The 22,564-nt window shown below is 36.2% G+C and overlaps 1 protein-coding gene across 4 annotated transcripts in view; it reads left to right on the top strand.

Moving 5' to 3' along the window:
- Positions 1 to 22,564, top strand: part of LOC131663832 (uncharacterized) — an 816,929-nt gene that overhangs the window by 257,219 nt on the left and 537,146 nt on the right. The window lies entirely within an intron of this gene.

Below are 22,564 nucleotides of genomic sequence, written 5' to 3'. Positions count from 1 at the left end.
TTTTTCGAAAAATTGAGTTTTTCCCGCCAATTTTCAATATTTTTTTATTCTGCATGGCGCATTCGAAAGAGTATAAGAAATACAGTAAAATAAGATATAAATAACATATTAAGTAAAAAAATTAGAAAATATAGAGCATTTTTTTAAATTTTAATATTTGATTTTTAGAAAATTTATTTTTTAACCACTTTTTTAAAATACTCGTAAAAAATGATGTAGAGGTCTAATCGAAAAAAAAAATACGTGTCGGCTTATTTTTGAAGTAGAATAACATACTCCACAGCCGAGTCAATCGGAGATATCATTGCCGTAGGCCTGCCCGATCTGAAATGGATCCGGTCATCTATAATAGTTAATAGATAGCGAAAACCTTTATTCTCTCTAGAATAGCTTTGCATCTCAACAAGATCAGCTTGCCACGTATCATCTATTCCACGTATATCGACTTTTCGACGAGGATAGTTTCGACGTGCTGGTTTGTGTAACTCATCCACCACTCTTTGATATTTCATTTTTTCAATTTATTTCTTTTTCTTTTTTTCTATTTCTCTCCCCTTATTATTATTATCATTATTATTATTTGCTTGTAAATATTGAATCGCTTCTCCATACGATCGTAATTGTATTCTTATTGTATTTAAATATTTTTTGATTATTTATTGTAGTCGTAAGCGTAGCGACGTTAGCTTCACGAGTTTTTTGCAAAGTTCGTAAGTTTACAGCATCGTTACTCTCCTGAGGATCAGATATATTAGAAATTCTTTTGTTATCCAGGTCGTATTGTCCGTCTTTAGTGATTTTATACCCTACACCAGGAGGAACTCGATTACCCTCCTTTTTATTCCATATACGTCTAAACATATCAACACTTATTTTATTACTGAGCAATATTTAGGATTCTCTTAATATATATAGCCAGCTTCACGTAATTCTTCAATGATTGAATGAATTTCATTAATATGACTAGGATTACCAGCGGTTTGTTCGGCGATAAGCAATCTCAAGCGATCAACGAGTTCGTTTGGATCATCCCATTATACATAATCAAATACGAGTAATGTCCCTTTTCTAGCTATTTTATAGTTAGGAAAAAAACCTCTTCCATCAATAGTTGATTTTCGCACCTTAGCACTACTGCTTAAAGATAAATTGGACCAATATACTATGTGAATTTATTTACATGTTTCTTGTGATATTCTCCATTTGTTTCGTATCTCTTTCAATGAGCGTTAGTGATTTCTAGAATTTTTAAATAATTTTCAATATCCGATGAACTGATTAAGTTAGAATCACGTTCTCTACGAAAGAGAAGTTCCATTAAACCAGGCGTCTTGTTGTATGCTTTATCATTCACAGTTACGTTATCGTTTTGGAAGGAAATTGGAGAATTGCCTATGAGATATATATTTTCATGCAAGCGAACGCCAATATCATATATAAATTACTTTTCTGCTCACGTTCATGCAATAGTCGAATATAGTTTCCTACAATGGTGTCATCCAATAGCTGTTTTTGTTGTTTTATAGTTGAACTAACATTGTCTAAATTTATTGCAGTTCTATCAAGTGATGATTCACTAGTCTTACTAAATTCGTCTGCATCAGCATTATCATAACCATCAGCAGCAGTATCAGCAATAGACATAGCGGATTCAAATGTAGAATCAAGCGGATGTAATGTATAATTGAAGTCATTAACAGTACTATTGAAATATCGAGATTTATAGGGAGTGTCAGCTGTTGTTTTTGACTTGAAAACTTTATCGAACGTAATTTTCTTCTCTTTGGTCGTTTCCTGTTTAGTATTATCGTTAGTTTTATCAATAGCTACCTCTACAAGTTTCTTCAATGGATCAACCATAGGTTTAAAAGCTTCATTCAATGTATTTTCTAAATTAGCTTTATCACGTTTTATTAGTTGATACTTACGTCTGATTGTATCACGAGCCTCAGATAATTTCTTGAGCACCTTCTTTTCATTTTGAAAATTAGCCATGTTAACGCTTGTAATTTCTAAAGTTAAATAATCTTCATTCGTTCACTCCGCTATATTTATAGCAAAAGAATCGAATCCTTTTCTATACCGTCCAAGATTGATTGGTCTATCTCTATCAATAACTATAAATCCATGATTATCGTCTCTCCAACATTTTGAACAAATTGCTTTAAACTTCTCAAAAGTTATATCTGAGTTAACATGATCGTTGTAAATTTGTTTAATATTCACGTCATCTTGTCGAAACAAATCTAGTATATTCACATTATCTCGAATGAGATGCTTCGGTATGCGAGCGGATGATTGACAAAGATAGAAACTATCTACTTTTTTATGTCTTCCCATACAGAAGAATGCTCTCACGTTGTCCTGCTTTTCAGTGGCTATATCGTCTAAAATCATGATGTAAATTGGATTAGCTTTTTCTGGTGAAACAACTGCTTCATGCTCGCTGAATGCATAATACTGTATACCATCAATCGGTTCTAATAAATCTTTTAAAAACTTATACTTTGGTTGATTGAGGGACTTTGAATAAACATAAACGTTTTCGAATCTAAGTCCATTAGAATGTGTGATTAGTGTTAGCAAACAGTTAGTTTTACAACAGTTACTAGGACCACAGAAAACTGCTCGTATACTGTCAGGTAGTAGTTCACGTGTCTTTTTTCTCGTTTTTCCGTCTCAACCATATTATCAAAATTTATGACTTGCAACTTAAGTGGTTGCTCTTTGAAGTCCATATTGTTTTCTAGTCACCGATCGAACGACGAATGAGATTACTAACTATAAAAAGACTGTTTATATATTTTTAGTTTCGTTAAGACTTTGTCTTCTGATGAGGTATGATCATTTGTCACAAAAGAAAGTCTGGTGGTGCTGGTTTAGTGACTAAGATCATTAATAACTTACCATTCGAAGCTCATTTGCCTGGTTATCAGTATTGGGGGGCCGGGAACTAAATTGAAAAAACGACTTGCTCGTGGTGATCCTGGAAAAAATCCGCTAGACGCTGCTTGTAAAAATCACGATATTGCTTATTCTCAGAATCGAGAGAACATTGAGGCGAGAAACGAAGCCGACAAAATTCTAGCTAAACAGACCTGGGAAGCGAAAGATAGTAGTTTTGGTGAGAAAGTTGCTGCCTTTGCTGTAGCCAACATAAGGAAAGTTAAAAGTAAACTTGGTATGGGTGCTAAAATATTAAAACAAGAAAAAAAACGAGGTAAGGGATTAAAAAATCATCAACAACAACGACAGCCACGAAAGACATGTGTAAAAAGTACAAATCTACCAATTGCATTGAAAAGAATTATTAACGCTGCCTCGAGAAGTCTTGTACCTAGTAATAAATCACTCTTTGTCATTCGTTCGGCTATAAAAGGCGCTAAAGAAGCTGTGAAGAAGGCTGGAAGAAGAAGAAAAATAAGTATTCCTCGTATTCTACCAATTCCTAATAAAGTGGGTGGAGCTCTTCCTTTTTTAATTCCATTATTTGCCGCTTTGAGCGCCACTGGAGCTTTAGCTGGAGGAGCTGCTTCAATAGCAAAAGCCGTTAACAGTGCTAAGTCCGCTCAAAATCAATTGATAGAAGCTCATAGACACAATAAAACTATGGTAGCTATTGGTATTGGTAAAGGACTTTATTTAAAACCACATCGTAAAGGTTGTGGTCTTCATCTGAAACCATATTCAAGTAGAAAAGGTTTAAAAAAAAACAGCTCAAAGTAATTTTACCTAATCGAGCACTGACAGATCATGATATAAGAAAATATGCTAAAATACTAAAATTTGCATATTTTCGAGGTGTTTTCATGCGTGCTGCTCTACCGACCGATGGACCTCGATATCAAGAGACAGCTATTGTATATTTAGATGATAAACATGGACCAAGTACTCATTGGGTAGCATATAAAAAGAAAGGTGATGAGGTTATGTCAGTATTTTGATAGTTTTGGTAATCTACAGCCGCCTCTAGATCTATTGCTTTATCTCAAAGTTAATAGAATCATGTATAATTATATTAAATATCAAGATTTTAATACATATGATTGGGACCATCTTTGCCTCAAATTTCTTTTAAACAAACTATAGAATAGACAACTAGTATAAAAAAACTCATTCAAAGAATGACTATCATTTGATATCTGTTATGGAGAATACACTGACATCCAACCTCTTGGGAACATCATCCGTACTCGAATCATGTTATTTTTCACCGATCGAATTGATACCAAACAAAAAATACATTCTTGGTCTAGTTGAGGTATTAACATTTAATTCAATACCAAACATTCACATTGGTTATAATAAATTTTACATTGAAGCTATCACTTTACCGACTGGTAACTACGATATAGAAGATATTGAAAGCTTTCTCAAAGAAGCACTAGTACCTAAAGGTATGTTGTTTAGCCGGAAGCCAAATAATAATACTTTACGTAGTGTTATTCAGTGCAGTAAAAATACATTTTGAACCAGAAAATTTTTTAGATCAATTTTAGGCTTCACTAAACGCACGGTCGTTGAAAACGAAACACATAGTTCTGACTTACCCGTCACTATACTCAAAGTTAACACTTTACGTGTAGAGTGTAATATTACTACAGTTGATCAAGGCGGAAACCTAGTTAACTGTCGAGGAGAAGTCATCACAGTGCGAGTACATATAAAGACCATATCTTAGTAATGGGTATCATTTACAATATAAAGAGCGGTCGAGACTATATTAAAAGACAAAAATGTCAATCAGCAGCCAGTCAACAGCGAGCTATTAGACCGCTCACACCTCAGAACATTCAAAAACAACAATATAAAGTGAATTCTAGACATTCATTCAGCTGTCGCTTTCGATGAGTCTATAGCTCATTATGAAGTTCATGCGCATCAGCCTTATTCATTATCATATTTCAATAATATCGATGAAATCCATATAGCAATTCAACGTCAAGATTTATTTCTGCTTCCATCACGCAGTATAATTCATATTTGTGGTAGGTTGACCAAGCCAGACGGTACTACGCGAGTGGAGAAAACTTGATTAGTCAACAACGCCCTCTGTCATTTGTTTGAGGAAATACGATATGAAATAAATGCTATTGAAATTGATAAAGTGAAAAATGTAGGCTTAAGGAGCTTCATGAAAAATTGGCTTTCAGTCAATCCATGTCAGAGCTCTATCGCTGAAAATGCCGGATGGAATGGTGATTACAATGAAGTTTTAATATGTAATGCTCTAGGTTTTTTTTATGTGACTATCCCTCTTAGTATGTTGATGGACTTTGCTGAATATTATCGGAAAATTGTAGTCAATGTCAAGCATGAACTTATTCTCACAACATCAAAAGATGATTTGAATGCTATTTTAAGTATTCCAGTAAGGAATCCCGATGCTTCAGAAAAATCGAAAATTACTTTAACTAAGGTTAATGCCATATATGATGGTTGCAGACAAAGAAAAAATTTAATTACTCAATCAGATTGGACGAGATCGTGCAATTACTATGAGTTATCGTACTTGGGAAATGTATGAGTATCCAAAATTACCTCGTACATCAAAGCATGTTTGGAGTGTTAAGACTTCCAATCAATTGGAAAAGCCTCGCTTTGTTATTTTAGCTTTTCATACTAAACGTAAAAGTTCAGCGAGTGTTAATTCTAGTAATTTTGATCATTGCAATATTAGTAATGTAAAGCTATTCCTCAATTCACAATGCTATCCGTATGGAAATCTCAATTTGAATGTCAATCAAAATCAGTATGCTGTTCTCTACGATATGTATACTAATTTTCAAAACGCTTACTATGGTAAAGAAAACGAGCCGTTACTCAATAAAAAAGATTTCATTAATAAAGTGCCGCTAATAGTTATAGACTGCTCCAAAAAAAATGAAACATTAAAAAGCGCGCCAGTCGATGTTCGCCTAGGATTTGAAACTCGGACTGATTTTCCTGAAGATACTGCAGCCTACTGCTTCATATTACACGATCGTATTGTACAATATAATCCAATTATTGGTGATGTTAAAAAATTAGTTTGAAATTAACAAGGCATTATGTAATCAATGTATCCAATGCTTTTCAATAAAAAAGAAAATAAAATATGTATATTGTTGGAAGTTAATACAAACTACCTATAATCATACTATATAGTGACTATGACGCCCTATACTTTCGAATGGTGAGGTATAGGCTTTTTATAGAACAAACACGTGCCTCTACTCTCATAACGGTTTTGGGATCTCATGGACAACTTCAGCATCTTTTCAAATAAATTTCGTAATAGATTTTCAAGGCTTTGAAAGTTTAAACGAGACTTTTGTTTGTAAAGAACTCGCATATTTACCATTAGATGTAGATATTGTTCCAACTGTGTTTTTCTTTGAACCACCATATTTTTGGTTTCAACTTCCTTTCAAGTGTCGAAAAGTGAATCATTTCTTAGAAACGTATCATCATGGTTTATTATGGAGATCTGACATTATTTCATATGAAAATTTAGCACGTGTACTAAACAATCAGTTAAGCAATTCTAGAAATATTTATGTAAACGGATTAAAAAAGAAACAATGGTTACAAAAAAGATTACCCGAAAAGTAAGTATAAAAATTATTTTTATTTTTTGTTAGAAATTAAAATCATTATTAATTAGAAACTTTTTTCCTTTTATAGAAAAATTTTAGAACTTGAAAGCGAGATTAGATGTCCACCAATGAGTGCATTACCTTACCCATTAGAAACAATATGTAAATATCATTACAATAAACCAGCTAATTTTGTATGTGCCGTTACAGATGCACAAAGATTGTTTTTATGGATAAAAGCTAGACGGAAGTAATCTGAAGTAGAAGGTATTGATGAAGTTGACAATAATACATATAAAAATTCAACTTAATATTTCAATATAGCGATGTCAACTACTGAAAATAAAGATTATACAGACTGTATTATATTCAATCTATAGTTGAAAGAACAATAAATTAATAATTAAACGAAAATTCTATAAGTTTTATTAATTAATATTCAAATAAAATCAACTGTGAGGTTGAAAGGTTCCCGAAATCCAATGAAACTACTATAGCGCTTGCTTAGAGAAAAAGAGAGAGAGCAGCATATAGCTTACCAAGCTATATGCTACCCTCTCACCAAGGGCCCACATGCCCTACTATCGAAGGAGAGCGAGAGATAGCAGCATCCACACTATACAGCGTATGCGTCTAGCAAGCTAGAGACGCTACCCCCTCTCCGAGGGCCCACACTCAGCCAGCATAAGCTTACTAACGAAGCACCCTACTATCGAAGGAGAGCGAGAGAGAGAGGGACAGAGACACTTTTTATTATATAATTTATTTATTTATACAGTTAATATATAATATATAATATTAATTGTTACAATTATTATTGATATATTTATTTATTTATTTATATAATGTTTTTAATTTTTTTTTTACCGTAATTGTTTGGAAGGTTGTGTTGGCCTTCGAACCATTCTTGTATACAACATATTTACGTTTTCTATTTTCACAACTTTTATTTTCCGCTTGTTGGTGATACCGGTGTTGGTGGTGGTGGTGGTGGTGCCAGTGGTAGCGATGGCAGTGGTAGTAGTGGTGGTGGTAGTAGTGGTGATGGCGGTGTCAGCGGCAGTAAACTGTGATGTTCGTATCACTTATAAATAAAATAATTCGAACTCTCGTATCTAGCTAATGAGTAAGAATTTGTTTCCAATGATTTTACTCTAATTGTCAATAAAATAGATAAATAAATCAAATGTAATAAATAAGTAAATCAAATATACATAAATAAGTACAATATTTCGAGGAAAGTCAGACAATGCCCTAGTTTCTTATGGTGCGAATTGTCCCATAAGCAGAGCTAAAGTCTTTCTTTGATAGGATATAATTCGGCCCAAGTTTCTTATAGCGCGAGATGTTCTATAAGTCGAGCTCAAATTATAAGGAAGGGACAGTCTTGCTCAGTTAATCACAATGAGAGAAAGAACTTAGGTATAATCCAAGTTTATTCAAACTCATGCGCTCACCTTGCAAGGCTAGAAGTGAATGCTACCCTGTGCAGAGGTGGGCCTATTTATACATAGATTTTCCCGCTTATTTTTGCAGGAGGGATGTCATCGAAAATTCGAGAGACATTCGCGAATTTTGAGAAATGAGTTTTCTTAATTTACAAGTAAATAACCATTAATATTAAGTTATTAACACATGTAAACTTTACAGAATTTGTTATTTGTTGATTTTATACAATATACAATTATCGCCAATAGTGTCGTCAAAAGTTATTAACTAATAAAGTTAATTAACGTGATATTACAATATTTACAATAGAAAATTATTAAATTTTCATATAACTTTATAGTTGATTAATTTTGGAAGTATTCTCTAAAATTAAATATTTAAATTAATTAATAACATTTGAATTATGACTAATTTTTCATATTTGTAACGGTTTTTTCTAATCTTATAATGCAATTATTAGATTATTTGCAGTAATTCAGTGATTTAATAAATAGCTCATAAATAGGACCGTTACAAAACTTTGCCCTTAGAAGGGAATTTTTAATACTGCTCAAGGGCTCTCAAGCAACATCGTTTATCTGAAAAAAATAATAATTTTTTTATTTTAATTTTATAATTAATGATATGATTATTAAAATTATACCTTAAAAAATTTTTTTTTGGTGGTAACAACGCAAACGGATTCCTCCTTTTCCTCGCTGTTTCACCAAAGCCTTTTCGGATGCAATCTTTTCAGCTACAGGCTTTTCAGCTGCAGGCTTTTCAGATGCAGCCTTTTCGGCTGTAGCCTGTTCGGCTGCAGCCTTTTGAACAGCGGCTGTTTGAGCATCAGCCCGCTGTCTTGCTGAGCGCTCAGCAAACTCCAATATCTGCTGCAACTAAAAAACAAACAAATATTTATATATTTATATGAAGTAAATTATAAAAAAAGTAAAATTTCTTACCTCGATCACTCCTTGCAGCAGCTGGCCAATTCTTAGTTTTTGAGTAGGATCTATCATGACTGAATGAAGCTGAAAAAATATATATAAGATTATAATAATTAAAAATAAATATATAATAAAATTACTTAGGACTGATAATATCGCCAGTAGTAAATGGCAAAATAATGCTGTCGGAATGCCCGTCAGCAGGTTTTGTTTGCGCCTTTTGCGCTCCAAGGATAAAAGAGAGAGAGAGAGAGAGTGTGTGCATGTGTGAACGATGCTTCGAAGCAGAAAATACAAAAACAACCAACGATGGTCCGTAAATCATCACGAATGCCGCGCCGGCCTTCATGACGTCTGTTAGAAATGAGCACGATTAGAAAGTTTCGAGCACTTTTGTCCGTTCGCTTTAACAACCCGCGTTGCATCTGTGTTTCGTCTGTTTAAACAGCTCGAATTGCTGTCCTTTACTTTTATGATGTTTTTCCGAAAATATAAGAGCAAAACACATGTGCGTAATCCGAGCAATTCTTGGTCTCAGCACGTCTGGGGAAACCTAAATTGCTTGATGACCGACGCGCGCCATAAAAAAAGGGTCAGTTCCGACCACCCGCAGGTAGAAAACGGACTCTGTGCGGAGTGTTTTTTTTGTCATAAAAATCGCTGGTTTCTGATTCGTCCGCAGGGGATGGGCCCAGAGAGTAGGGAGGAGTTTTCCCAGCTTCCCTCGGTTTCCTCGATGCCGAATGGAGTACCAGGGGTTAGTTCCGTTTGGAAATTCGATAGCTAAGCACGACTAGCTCTGCTTACCCTTGCCGGTTCATATCTCGCTAAGTTCGGCGCCGCGCCTGCATCAACTAAAAGGTGTCTTGTACGACACAGCCATTTCTTTGTTCTACAACTGTGTAGGTGTGAATGTGCGTGAGCGCCGAGCCGTGCTTGAACAGTTGTTGTGTAATCACCGAGTGACGAAAAACTGTGTGATCCGAGAGTGTTCGAGCGTGTTTTGTCATCAAAAGGTCTGAGTGTGTGATCATCGTCTACAGTAAGGACCAATTACGTTGTCTGGCGACGTCTGCGTGTCCCTGAGGTGTTGCCTGGGATTCAACTCTGTCCACCAGCGCGGCAACTTAGGTGTTACCGCAGTACGCGTGTATGCCCTAGACGTCGGGGCTGCGGTGCGCCCGTGTGTGTGTCGAGCAACACCTTCCTTCCAAATCACCTGGCTAGGACGAGTAAGTAAGAATTTTACCTGAATGGCCATTCAAGCGTGCGAAGCGTTATAGGCTCTGCGAGCCTCAATTGATCGCCGGTGTATATGTATAGATATAACTACTTTATGGCTCTCTCTCAATCTGCATTTACTGTACCTATGTTATACTAACCCAGCTAAATTCTCTTTCTTACGTGTCAATATTTTGCAAGCGTAACAAATATTTTGTCCAGTTTTGTATCTATATAATTGTTACATCATTATTTATATTTGTGGTTTGTATTTAAATGGCTTTTCCCCCACTCATGACTGGGGTTTTTTATGCCGGCTAAATATAACGCATTCTCATTCATTTTCTATTTAAATAAATTACAATCATTAGTTACATTAAATCTCAGCGTTATCTATTATAAATTGCACACGCCTTCCCATGCTAACCTTGAGCTCCCTTTTGTTTGTTATTTTATGAGACTTATAATTATTTTCTTATTTATTAGCATTGAATTTGAACAGGTTTGGAGAAGTCTAAAAAAAGATATATAAATCGAATTATAATATTAATAATAAGATTATTTTTTTTTTACTTACATTCACCATGAATACGATCATGGCGTTTATTGTTCGTATAATTTCGAATGAATTCATGATGCACTTTTTTTTCAATCACTTAACTTTACTCACTTTTTAAGAAGTCTTGTTAGCGAAACTCAAGATGAGGCTAACTTGGAAAACCTATCACTTAGTTTCAGGCATTAAGATAACTATCGGACGATACACATAAATTTAGTTTTAGTTGCTCAGTATGCGATTCGTTATTAAGAAAGAAGGCAACTCATAAATAAGAAGTAAAAATAAGTAAATAAAAATAAATAAAAAAAAAATAAATAAATAAATATAATTAAGTATGAAACAAAAATACTAAATAAATAAATAAACGCTTGAAATGTACCGTAAAACAAAAACAATAGACTTTATTTTTGTAAAGAATTCTCGATATTTTGAAAACTTATACGTTAACCCACCTCTCAAACACGATTTTTGACACGGGTAGTAATATTTGCACTGCTAGTAACAAATCAGAACAACAGGGTGTCCCATTTTAAAGGAACCACCCTGAAATTTTTGACGGTTGGCGTTGTACAAAAAAATTGTTCAGACAACAGTTGTTTGGGACAATGGGGGCAAACTTTCTGTGAAATCCGATTTGACCTAGAGATTTATTTTCTAGGTCATTTGAAGGTAAAAGTCATTTTTTGAATAGGAACCTATATTTTTTATCCCGGATTCGGAAAGAGCAGAAAATTCTACGTTTAGATAATGTATTATGTATGGGGTGCGGTTAACCCCCCCCCCCCCTCGCTTAAGGTCATGTAGGGGTCAAATTTATGATTTTCTTCATCTATGCACAGGGATGGTCGGGCAAGAGTAAGGTTAATTGTAATAACCCAATAACTCGATAACCCAAATAACCTAATAATCCAATAACCCGATAACCCCAATAATTCAATAACCCCAATATCCCAAAAAAATTGTAGGGTCAAACCACCGTGACCTTGAGCTTAAACTTCAGGGTGATTTCCAAAGTCGACTTCATGTATTCAAAGCCTTCATGAGAAGTGTCATTTTCCATTTTGTGGGATAACATGTTATTTCCATTCTTTTTTCTGGTGTGATTCCGGACAAGCCTATAAAGTTTCAACTAAATTGTTTAATAACACTTTTTTAGTATTGTTTATGACAATAGTGATTCGCGAACAGTCTTTCTCAGGATAGTTCAAGTGTTATTTTCTTAGTCGACTTAAAAGGAGGGAATATGCCGGATTTTTCGAGAAACGAAATTGTTGATATTCTGTTGTCTCTCGGGGTATGTTAAGGCCGATATCGTGCTGCGGCAAGGTATTACCCGCAGCACCCGGCTAGGTAATCAATACCTTGCCTTCATTGGCTGGGTAATCGATATCTTACCTTCATTGGCTGGGTAATCAATACCTTGCCTTCACTGGCTGGGTAATCAATACCTTATTAACCTCACCCTTGCCCCGGTGGGATGGGGGGGGGGTGAACCGCTCCTCCAACATAATACTTTATCTAAACGTAGAATTTCCCGCTCTTTTCAAATCCGGGGTAGAAAATGGGGGTCCTTATTCAAAATATCTCTTGGTTATTGGAGTTATTGGGTTATTACAATTAATCTTACCCTTGCCCGATCATCCCTGTGCATAGATGAAGAAAATCATAAATTTGACCCCTACATGACCTTAAGCGAGGGGGGGGGGGTTAACTGCACCCCATACATAATACATTATCTGAACGTAGAATTTTCCGCTCTTTCCGAATCCGGGATAAAAAATATAGGTTCCTATTCAAAAAATGACTTTGACCTTCAAATGCCCTTGAAAATAAATCTCAAGGTCAAATCGGATTTCACAGAAAGGTTGCCCCCATTGTCCCAAACAACTGTTGTCTGAACAATTTTTTGTACAACGTCAACCGTCGAAAATTTTGGGGTTGTTCCTTTAAAATGGGACACCCTGTATAAGATTCCAGATAAAATTCATTTGATACAAATTTATAAATATACCTACTTTTTATATTAATTAATTACCATCCTAATTAACTTTTCATAACGCTTATATACATCGTTTGATGTCGGAGGTATGTCATCACAAGCAAAAATTTTATTTAAAACAGTTTATTCAGCACTTGAATACACTGCATTCGAAATGATAAATGCACTTATAACTAACTTCGTTTTATTATTTGGTATACTATAAATAATACTGTAAATAAACTTTATATTGTAAATAATAGAATTATTTTGGCAATAACAGAAAGATCAATTTTACACGACTTACCTATCACCAAACCAGCAGTTACTTCTGATACATTATCATCCACAATCCGTGTTTACCTCTGTAGCGGCTTGACAATCATTATACAAAATCGTTAATATTGAATTACATCCGATCAATCTTTCTTTTATTACTTTATTCAAATCTAGTACTTTGGCACATTGTCGACATTTAGAATTTTTTGCTAGTTCTCCTATCTGAACCATACGCAAACCCTCGCAAATATGATTCTTTTCTTTTTGGCATCAGACATTGCTTGTAAAGCTTTTGTGTTACGCACAGATGACTTCTTTAATCGGAATTAATTAAGTGAAACCAAGTTTATTTCTCGATTTACTGTTCTTTTTTCTGTTTTCACGGATTAATATTTAATTAATTATGTTTACATTTACAAATAGCTAAAAGTTACTCGTACTACTGACACGTAACCTCTCGGAAACATGATTTCAACATACAACATAAGCAAGAGAGAAGTGCGGTCTTGACAAGTCAGGTAAATCGGCGTAGAAGACGCATTCTGTTCTAGTGCGAACAAAACGTCGCTCATTTCATTTCAGAAGGAACCCGGGAATCAAGTATGCCACCTGCAATAGTATTGTATGAACGTATCTGTAGGCAAGAGAATATCCTTAATGAATTAAAATTGTAATTTGTAGGTTTTAGACATAGACTCAAAGCGGATTGGAGTAGGTAAACAAGAGAGGCATCAGCCCAGGGAGGTATCAGCTCACTGAGCTGATTCCCTGAGCTGATGCCCGTGCGTTCTATGTACGGCACTGTAAACTCACCTCCCCTTACTAACAAGGAAACCTCCCCAACCCCACCTCACCGATTTCAATAATCTTTTGATATGTTATAGTTCATCAAAAAATAAGACATACGTATTTTTTTTTATCGGCGGAAAAACACGTTGAGGGGGTGAAAACAACCCTCAAAGTTCACCCCCAAAAATAGATTTTCCAATGTATCTCAGCATATAATTGATATTTTACGACCAAACAAATTTCATATCACTTCTCATGTGAAAAGCAAACTAGCACATGCAATTCCGACCACAAGGGATGCAACCCTTATTTTTTTTATTTAAAATACTATCTATTTCATGGCTATTTTTATGAAAAAAATTAAAATAACCCGAAAAAAATTGGAAAAAATATTACCCTACATAAAATACAAAAATAAAGTTAATCTATTCAAGCTTTTTTTCAAACTACTCCCTTAAAGTTGAAAAACCACCCCTAAAAAATTGTTTTCAATACATTACAGGTGGTGTTGATAATTTACTGTAAAATACGTTGCTCATCACTTATAATGTACAAACAACTATCTCGTGCAGTTTCGACCACAAGGGTTGCAACCCCTAATTTCTGTCATCGAAATTTTTACCTTCTTTGTACCTATTTTTTAAGAAAAGTTCATAATGAGCTTAAAAAAATTAGAAAAAATATTACCATGGATAGAATAAGAAAAAAAAATTTACTTCTCATTTTTAAAACCACCCCCAAAAAATTGTTTCCAATACATTACAGGTCCTGTTGATAATTTACTGTAAAATACGTTGCTCATCACTTATAATGCACAAACACATTTATCTCGTGCAGTTTCGACCACGAGGGTTGCAACCCCTAATTTATGTCATCGAAATTTTTACCTTCTCCATTCCTATTTTTGATAAAAAGTTCATAATGAGCTTAAAAAATTGGAAAAATTATTATCGTGGATAGAATACGAAAAATATGTACCAATTCAAGATTATATCACCCAACAAGACTCAGAACTGGGACAACGTTTTTCCAAAGTATTTTGTTGCGCCGATTCCGAATCTGTCCGGAAAAATGATCCATCACCCAGTAGCAATTTCTAAAACTCCCCTTATATCCCAATGGCAATTTCCCGCACTAACCCGCACTATCAGAATGCTTACAACCCCCCCTAATAACCCCCTAAAAACCTCCAATGAAAATGCCGTTAGCCCCCCACTAATAGCCCGAAGACATAGCTGAGCCCCCTTGCAATCTTATGGCAATGCTTGCAACCCACCGAATAACATAATGGCAACGTTACCAACCCTGCTAACTACTGGGGTTATTAGGGGGTTATTAGGGGGAGGGTCTTATTGGGGGGGGGGGAGTTATTAGGAGGTTAATGGGGGGTTGTAAGCAATGCCATTGGGGGATATTAGGAGGGTTATTAGGGGGAGGTTTATTACCATCGCCATTCGGTGATTAGGAGGATTGATAGCATTGCCATTGTTTTTGTTGGTTGAGTTTTTCTCCTTTTTTGTGACTAAAATTGTAGACTGCCAAGTAATATATATTTAATTGATTTTTATATGCGTTACTATAATTCATTCAGTTACCAATTAAAAACAATCAAAAAAATTAGGACGGATTTATTGTTCATACTTCTTACAATAATGATATTCTTCATAGAAGTGCTCGAAACATAATGATTTTTTGCACCAACCGCAACGTATAATAGCCACATTTTTGCATCCTTCTATGTCACAATGTGTATTGCAGGAATCTCCAAAACTGTAAGCAACAGGATTGTCAAAATTTTGTGGTTTTTTAGTTAGGTAACCACTCTTGAACCAGGAATATTTAAAAAGATTAGTATATCTTGGTGAAGATAATTGATTGTGGACTAACGACTGAAGTTTAATGATGTTGTTTCTTTTACTATATGTAAATCCAAATCATAATTCATCAAAATTACGGTATCTGAAAATTGGCGGACAAAGTTCTTCCATATGCGAAATCCAAAAACATCAAGTAGCTGAATTTTTCCCGTTGTGCCAGTCGGTATTTTTTTAAAATTTATAATTTTATCACGTGGAGTTACAGTTTCTATGGCACTGTCACAATGACCGCTCCAGGAGTCAAGCAACAGCATCATATTGGAACCTACATTAGGGAAATATACTTTTTGCAGCCATATTTTAAAGAGATCTAAAATCAAAAATCTTATTTGTAAAATCATGTATAATGACATTAATTGTAACTAGATGGGATTATGTATACCTGTAGTCAACTTTCCAGATTTAGATGCTTCTACGTAAACATTTTCGGGTCTAAATAAAGTGGTTTCAACAATGGGTCCAAACTCACCGCTAGATTCCTTCAAAACTAAAAAGAGTGGTGACAGTAATTCTCCTGCGGCTGATATGAGTGGCTGTATAGTATAACTGTGGGTTGTTGAAGAAACTGACTGTACTAAACACTGTACCTGCTTTTCTCCTTCAACCGCTAGCGTTCTTCCGGAGTGCATTTCCAGTTGGAATCCGCTCTGATCAGAATTAAACACATTATGAATTCCAATTATTCTTATGCCTGCTTTAACATCAGCAATAAAAGTATTTGCTTTAATCGTTAGTTCTGAATTACTTTCTAGTGTTTTCTTGGTTATAAACTTATTTATTTTCCGGGATACTATTCTATGAGCTTTCTTGAATTTACAAAGCCAGTTATCCGAAGCTTTGAGTCTTACATCTTCTGATCCTATAATCTTTTGAGCTTGCAATGCCCATCGACGTATGTCACGTTCATGAATGATGTAACCAGCGTCTACTGCTGCTTTAAAATTATCAAAAGTGTACTGACAAATTCTTGCAATTTTTTCTCTATAAGTACCACCTTTGTTGACTGTATGAGCCCAACGTTTCAACTGACTCACAGATGAAACTTTCTTAAATTTTTGACGTACACTTTCAACACTTAAATTTTTTTTTTTGCCACTTCTCCAGTATTCTACGGCTCTTTGCTTATATTCAAAACTGACATCTTCATTGTCTTTGGTACAATGGTCGGTGGGTGCTTCGAAATCGTCAGGAAAATGGTGTTGAACTTCATCTTCTACTATTTTTGCAGCATGATCTTTGTAATCTTCTTGAAAATCTAATGTATCTTCAACGATCATATCTACTTCATTGAAATCATTCACGGAATCTATTAAAATGCTTTTAATTCTTTCCGACAATTGAATCTCTTTATAATTTGTCTCTCTTTCAGGTATTTGTAGAGTTTGAAAGTAAGCTAATAATAAATTTAAAACGTTCAGAGCGTTAATTTTCATTTTTTAATCTGAAATAAAAAAAAATATATATATATATATTTTATATATCTTCTATTATATTAAACAGAAGGCGCGAAATTCTCCGTGCGTCCGTCCATCCATCCGTCCCCTTTTTTTCCTTATTTTTCCTCTGTATAGGTCTCTCCTGATTTCGCTGGGGAATAAGAAATAAACTGAATAACAAATAAACAAATTAGGATAAAAACAAATAAATAAACAAATTGATAAGTAAACAATAATGATAAACAAACTTATAGAAAACATTCATGAAAAAAATTAATTAATAAATTAAAAAGTAAACATATTAATTAATAAACAATAATAATAAACAAATCAATAAGTAAACAATAATTATAAACATCATTAATTAATAAATCCTCATAATCAGTGTAATTTCAATTTTTTTAATAACAAATATTAAAAAGCCGTAAAATTATTTGCATATAAAAAATAATTTTATAGTTATACTTACGTAGCAGGTACTACGAAATACGAATTAACGAAATAGTATCTTATTATTATTTGTACTTATAATCTTATATTCTTATTACTATTTATTATGCTGTTAGTTCAATAGTCGATACAATACGTCCAACAACAAGAAAGTTGTGTTGGCTACTGATGAAGAATTACTTACTCATATTTATCAATCATGAAAATAACAGACAATCGTCAGAGACGCTGATAGTAGGACGTAAATAAAATTATGATAATACTATCATTCATATACCAAAATTTTTGCGCATCCGAGAAACTATACTTATCTTCTAGGTATACTTATAATATTATATTATTCTTGACTTGTTTTTTTATATAATAAAAGTTATTTATTTTTTGATAGAATTAATAAACGATAGAACGTAAAAAATTTAAAAGAGAGCAACAAAATAGCTATGGAATCATAGCTTATTTGATTTAGAAGAGATTGCAACGATATGTCAGAAACTTTTTTTAGGATGGTTTTTCAACATTAAGGGTGGTTTTGAAAATAAGTTTGAACAGGTAAATTTTTTATTCTTATTCTATCCACGGTAATATTTTTTCCAATTTTTTAAGCTCATTATGAACTTTTTTTCAAAAATAGGAATGGAGAAGGTAAAAATTTCGATGACATAAATTAGGGGTTGCAACCCTCGTGGTCGAAACTGCACGAGATAAATGTGTTTGTACATTATAAGTGATGAGCAACGTATTTTACAGTAAATTATCAACAGGACCTGTAATGTATTGGAAACAATTTTTTGGGGGTGGTTTTTCAATATTAGGGGTGGTTTTAAAAATGAGAAGTAAATTTTTTTTTCTTATTCTATCCATGGTAATATTTTTTCTAATTTTTTTAAGCTCATTATGAACTTTTCTTAAAAAATAGGTACAAAGAAGGTAAAAATTTCGATGACAGAAATTAGGGGTTGCAACCCTTGTGGTCGAAACTGCACGAGATAGTTGTGTTTGTACAGTATAAATGATGCTTAACGTATTTTACACTAAATTATCAACACCACCTGTAATGTATTGAAAACAATTTTTTAGGGGTGGTTTTTCAACTTTAAGGGGGTAGTTTGAAAAAAAGCTTGACTAGATTAACTTTATTTTTGTATTTTATGTAGGTTAATATTTTTTCAATTTTTTCGGGTTATTTTAATTTTTTTCATAAAAATAGCCATGAAATAGATAGTATTTTAAATAAAAAAAATAAGGGTTGCCATCCCTTGTGGTCGGAATTGCATGTGCTAGTTTGCTTTTCACATGAGAAGTGATATGAAATTTGTTTGGTCGTAAAATATCAATTAGATGCTGAGATACATTGGAAAATCTATTTTTGTGGGTGAACTTTGAGGGTTGTTTTCACCCCCTCAAAGTGTTTTTCCGCCGATAAAAAAAAATACGTATGTCTTATTTTTTGATGAACTATAACATATTAAAAGATTATTGAAATCGGTGAGGTCGGGTTGGGGGGGTTTCCTTGTAAGTTGACGATGCATTCTATGTTTGGCACTGTTGACTCACCTCCCCCCTTATTAAGGTAATGCCAGTCCGTTGTGCGTGCGCGTGTGTGTTTACTGAAATAAATTATTATATTATTATTCATTTATTAATATATACGTAATTATAACAATAAACTTAAAATACAATTTTATAAAATATAAATATCAGTTGATAAAATATCAATCAGTTGTCGTGGTCATCGTCATCGTCATTGTCCTGGTCGTCCGTGGGGAAAAATTTTCCGATTTTGTAGCGCAGGGCACCGTCGAATGCGTCGTCCATGAGGAAAAGTCGCTTTTTCCCCGAGTTAACGAGATCTTACAGCATCTCCGATATGGATCGTCCTGGGAGGTATTTTTGGGAGCTGGCGCACAACATGTCTAACAGGTCCAGTCCGATCGACGTGCCGTCTGCTGCCGACCGCAGCGCAGTATGCGCACTCCCAGCCCTCGCATGCGAGCATGATGTCGTCGTGATCATCGATCTGCAACAAAGAAACTTATAATAAACTACCCTGATAAGAATAAAAAGAGTATTCTTTGTATTGAAAAAAAAAATTCATATCTGTTCTTGTTGGACACCTCTTGTTACTCTGGTGAAATTAAGTTCAAATAGACAGTCAAAAGTAAAAACAATGAGAAAGAGAATCGTCATAATATAATGATAATAATAATATAATTAATAGTAGATGTACTCTTATTATTAAAAATTTATATATCTAATATATATATATATTTATATATATATATACAGGGTGTCCCATTTTAAAGGAACCATCACGAAATTATCTACGATTGGCGTTCTACAAAAAAATTGTTCAGACAAAAGTCGTATGGGACAATGAGGAAACCTTTCCCATCTGATTTGACCCTGAGATTTATTTTCAAGGTCATTTGAATAGTCAAAGTAATTTTTTGAATAGAAACCTATAATTTTGATCCTGAATTCGGAAAGAGCGAGAAATTCTACGTTCAGATAAGGTATTATGTGTGGGGTGCGGTCAACCCCCCCCCCCCCTATCCTACCGGGGCAAGGGTGAGGTTATAAAAATAATAATAATAATAATGATAATGTCGGGCTGGTCCAGTGAGTGGTAACACCTCACTGGGCAAATGCTAGCTTCCAACGTCCACGACGTGCCCTGTGAAACGTTGTCCGTCGCGTCAATGCTCTGAGCAACAACGCCATTACGGACACGGCCAAGAGGAAGATATGGCTCACAAATGACGCAAAAGATAATGGTATTATGCCGATGTGTCTAACCATTAATCACTTATACACATACACACACACACTACGCAAACACTCACACACACACGCCTTCTGGCAAACCGGGGAAGTGAATGCTCGGCGACCCTATAAACGGGTCTTACCGAAAAGCGAATGGTAGGGGACTCCAATAAACGGAGCCGCCCGAAAGCGAGTGAAGGGGATCTCTCTAAACGAGCTCTCCCCGTGAAAGAAGCCCGGTTTTGCCTATGGGCACTTACATACACGCACACACCACAGGGGGGAACACTGAACACACAGGGTAAACATCAGGGGCCGTGCGTTGGCCCAGCGCGGTTCGTGGAGTCGCGACCACGAGGGACCTTCAGCACAACGGGACAAAACAATAAATATGAATATGCACAATGAAAACACTAATGTACCTCAAGTGGTAACTCCTTCTCAGGAGGAATCCACCCCGGGTTCTGATCGGGCGAAAGCCCCGGTGGCCACGGGCAGCGGCACGGATTTTGAGGGCCGGACTTTGTGCATGGGAATGGGGAGAAAGACACGAAAAAACGACACGAACCTACTGAACTTACCGAGACGTCAGAGGACGAACAGTGTGTCAAGCGGCGGCAGCGGGGTGAGCTACGCCTCTGCCGCTGACAGCCAAGAACCAACGACAGGACGAACACCGACAATAACAAACGATACACGAGAGATGACAGAACTGCTGCGGCTCATACAAGAGATGGCGACGAAAATGGCCAAGGCAGCAAACATACAAAAGAACATGAACATGATAGTGAAGACGGGAATTAAGACAATTCTTAAGACTGTGGACATCGCGCTGCACAAGCGATCGGACACAGTTTCGGAAAGACGTTTCCAAGACAACAACAATACAGACAGGACAGCGGCGAATAACGAAGAAACGAGACGGACGAAACGAAAACGTTCGCCGGTTGGTACCACGCCGGAGCCCTCACAAAAGAGGCCACCGACGATCGTACCGACCAAGGACTGGCAGACGGTAACTTATGTCTTCTGAAGCTACAGGTAGACGCAGACAAGCCGGACGGACGTGAGATGTTTGGACGACAGATCCAAGACACGATCGGGGAAGCGGGTAGTATCAGGGCCATGACCTCCAAGGTCCAATTGGAGATCATGGATCTGGACTGCGTTGCGCCTCCGAAAGACGTGACGGACGCGCTCAGACGAGAGACGGGATGAGACACGGACTTTCGAGTCCACAATTTCGGTCCAAACCGCGCTGAGCAGTATATGGCGGTCTGCGAATTAGAATCGCGGGAAGCCGATGTATTGCTTCGGCGTGGTCGGATCGGAATTGGCTGGGTGCATTGCCGCGTTCGGAAACGACTGACGGTGACAAAATGTTACAGATGCCTGGGCTTCGGCCATGTAAAAGCTGAATGCACAGGCAAGGACAGGACGAAATGCTGCCGCAAGTGTGGCACATCCGGACACTACGCGACGAAATGCCAAAACAAGCCGGTCTGCCCACTGTGCTCCGAGGCCGGGCACGGGGACGTAGCCCACCTCGCCGGAGGCGGCAGGTGTGCCGTGTTCCGGGCCGCGCTGGAGGAGTGCAGGGGGCGGATCAGAGGACGGACAAAATAATTCAGGGAAACCTGAATCGAAGTAGGACTGCAGACATGCTCCTACCTTAGATGGCCGACGAATATGACGCGGACATCCTGATTCTGAGGGAACCATACAGAAGAAGGACGGCCCAGACATACATTACAAACGAGACAGAGACCACTGCTATCTGGGTACGGGGCGGCACCCAATTTAGAGTCTTCAATCGCGGTGTCGGGAACGACTACGTCTGGGTCACAGTTGGCGCTGTCACTTATCTCAGCGTCTACCTGACACCCAACTGCACCGCGATGGAGTTCGAAAGGAAGGTGGCACTTCTAGAAGACGGGATCAGGGACCTGCCCGGGGATGTCATCGTTGCGGGGGATTTTAACGCGAGGGCGACCGAGTGGGGAATGAACGAAACGAATCGACGTGGACGACTACTGCTGGAAATGGCCGCAAGGCTCGATCTACCAGTGGTAAATACGGGACATACGCTGACGTATAGATGGCCAGGTGTTGGTGACTCTATCCCCGACGTCACGATGACATCGGACAGAATTCTGCCACGGCTGAGAGAATGGCGGGTGATCGAAGACTATACAGCCAGCGATCACCAATACATCGTCTTTGAAGTGGTGGGTCGGACCGGAACGAGACGAACGA

Source organism: Phymastichus coffea, unplaced genomic scaffold (assembly GCF_024137745.1).
Source record: "Phymastichus coffea isolate CEN01 unplaced genomic scaffold, Cenicafe_Pcof_1.1 PCOF00002, whole genome shotgun sequence".
Classification (NCBI taxonomy): domain Eukaryota; kingdom Metazoa; phylum Arthropoda; class Insecta; order Hymenoptera; family Eulophidae; genus Phymastichus; species Phymastichus coffea.
Note: the sequence above shows the minus strand (reverse complement) of the source record. Positions and strands in the feature narration are given on the sequence as shown.